At 43.4% G+C, this 2880-nt stretch overlaps 1 long non-coding RNA gene across 1 annotated transcript; it reads left to right on the forward strand.

The window, feature by feature from the left end:
• The first annotated feature begins 265 nt into the window (after positions 1–265).
• Positions 266–966, forward strand: LOC106603615 (uncharacterized). The gene is made up of 3 exons (XR_006769737.1): positions 266–495; positions 629–668; positions 788–966. It is a non-coding gene; the product is annotated as an uncharacterized lncRNA (long non-coding RNA).
• Positions 967–2880: the final 1914 nt, after the last annotated feature.

Genomic DNA, 2880 nt, shown 5'->3' on the forward strand with positions numbered 1-2880 from the left:
CTAAAGATGCTGCTGCTGTACACCCTGGGCAGGTTTGTGTATGGAGTCTACCCCCTGAATAACTTCTCTCCAGAGACAGACCAGGACATAAAATAATGTGTGCTCTTGATTCTGGTCAAGCAGCTCTTGATTCTGGTCCAGGAGGCGATTGCCAAAGCCCTGAGGCGAAAACTGAGGATGCTCTCTGAGCTCAACCAAGGCCATGGCCCGCTGGAGCTCCAGCTGGTAGACATGCTCTTCAGTCACTATGAGGAGGAGTTCCCTTCACAACACCCCCTGGAGCCAGAGGTCTTCCTGGAGGACCTCCATCTCTGCTTGGATGTGTATGGCATGGTGAGCAGGGTGCTGCTCCAATGCTGGACCCCCATGGTGAAATTCAGAGAAATTTTCTCTGACATCAGGGAGATCATCCCCAGACTTCAGCTCCAGTTGACTCGCTGAGGGAGCCTTTCTGACTTTACTCTACACGAGCCTTAAATTGATACTCGCAGCGAGGTAAGAATGGAAAATGAATACCAAATCCACTCTGAAACAAAGTGTTTCAAAATATCTGTTTTGCACAGCCCTATTATTGAACATGTCTAAATCCAACTATTTAATCTGTCTTGTAAATTCTGTGTGTTTCTAGTCTGCTGATGAAAATGAGGAAGAGCTGCAGCTCTTAAAGGGTATGTTTCCTAGAATGCACGGCGAATAACTAATGCTGCCCTAGGTTTGAAATATGAAGGTCTAACTGTGAACCGCTGAGAATCAAAGGGCTAACTCTGCATTTGTTTTCTCTCCAAAGGCTGATGGAAAGGAGAAAAGGTGAAGGAAAGAGTCTGTGACTTCTACCGCAGAGTATGGAAGAGATTAAAGTCCTGCACTACCCTTGGCTGTGTGAGCTCTAACTAAATCACTAGACTCAAATGAGACTGGACCACCACCACAATGACCAATTCAGTTCACTCTGGTCTGAGCTCCAGTTCAGTCTGGTTACAGATTTTTGCGTAATATTTTTGTCAATTGAAACTTCTAAAAAGTTTATTGTAATAAACCTTGCATATTTTCTTAAATGAAAACTGGAAAATAAACAGAATGTGTCCTTTGTGTCTTTTTAAATGATTCTCTCTACCTTGATAGTAACATGCATGCTCCTCTATTTGGAAAATGTTATGATTTAGTAAATATTTTACAGTGGGTCAATAATAATATTGTAGGCTCCAAGCCTAGGTGAGGTAGGAAAGCCTTGTTTTACATTTCCCGCCACTGTTCACTGGTGAATCACGAGGTCAGATGTCTAACATACCTGGCTACCTAGTTATTTTAACAGCTAGGTATTTCCATAGAACCAACCAATTTCCATGCTGAACATTCATTTTCAGTATAGTAACATGTATCCTAGCTACATTGACCAAAAGAAGAGATGTCTGGAGTCAGATTCAGAAGCTGCAGTGTGCGGTGCCCTAAGGTAAAAAGACACATAGACACACACACACACACCTGGCTAGCTTGCATAATAATCATATTACTATTTCTTATCAGAACTACGTTTTTGTATGTTATTTGGTAGCTATCTTATCTTGCCTAAATCATTGACCACGTTTACATGCACGCAGTATTCCGGATAGAAGCTCATATCATGCTTAAGGTCTTATTTGGGATAAGCTGTTTACATACACCTTTGATATCCCGATCACCAGTATCCCTGTATCCATGAAAAAACTGAATATTCCTAAATATGGGTTAAATGGAATAGACTGAATGGCGCCAGAGGGAATGGCTGCTGTTTTACGGGCTCCTAATCAACTGTGCTATTTTGTTATTTTTTTCGAATTGTTTGTAACTTATTTTTTTACTTATTTTGTACATAATGTTGCTGCTACCATCTCTCATGACCGAAAATAATTTCTGGACATCAGAACAGCGATTACTCACCTCAAAATAGACGAAGATTTTCTCTTTAACGAGCTCGACGCGAACGATATACTGATTTCTCGGATCAATCCCCATCATTTGCGTGAAGAAAAGACGGAGAAAAAGGGGGCGGAGGTGCTGGCACTAAGACCGCACTCAACGAGCTGTATAAGGCCATAAGCAAACAAGAAAATGCTCATCCAGAAGTGGCGCTGCTAGTAGCCGGGGACTTTAATGCAGACAAATCATCCAATCTCATTTCTACCAGCATGTCACATGTGCAACCAGAGGAAAAACATGTCTAGATCATCTTTACTCCACACACAGTGATGCATGCAAATCTCTCCCTCGCCCTCCATTTGGCAAATCTAACCATAATTCTATCCTCCTGATTCCTGCTTACAAGCAAAAACTAATCAGGAAGTACCAGTGACTCGCTCAATACGGAAGTGGTCAGATGACACGGATGCTACGCTACAGGACTTTTTTGCTACCGCAGACTGGAATATGTTCTCGGGATTCATCCAATGGCATTGAGGAGTATACCACCTCAGTCATCGGCTTCATCAACGACGTCGTCCCCACAGTGACCGTACGTACATATCCAAACCAGAAGCCATGAATTACAGGGAACATCCGCATCGAGCTAAAGGCTAGAGCTGCCGCTTTCAAGGAGGGGGACACTAATCCAGATGCTTATAAGAAATCCCACTACGCCCTCAGACAAACCATCAAACAGGCAAAGTTTCAATACAGGATTAAGATTGAATCCTACTACACCGGCTCTGACACTCGTCGGATGTGGCAGGGCTTGAAAACTATTATGGACTACAAAGGGGAACACAGCCGCGAGCTGCCCAGTGACGCGAACCTACCAGACGAGCTAAATGCCTTTTATTCTCGCTTCGAGGCAAGCAACACTGAAGCATGAGAGCACCAGCTGTTCCGGACGACTGTGTGATAACACTCTTGGTAGCCAATGTG

This window comes from Salmo salar, chromosome ssa04 (genome assembly GCF_905237065.1).
Source record: "Salmo salar chromosome ssa04, Ssal_v3.1, whole genome shotgun sequence".
NCBI classification, from domain to species: domain Eukaryota; kingdom Metazoa; phylum Chordata; class Actinopteri; order Salmoniformes; family Salmonidae; genus Salmo; species Salmo salar.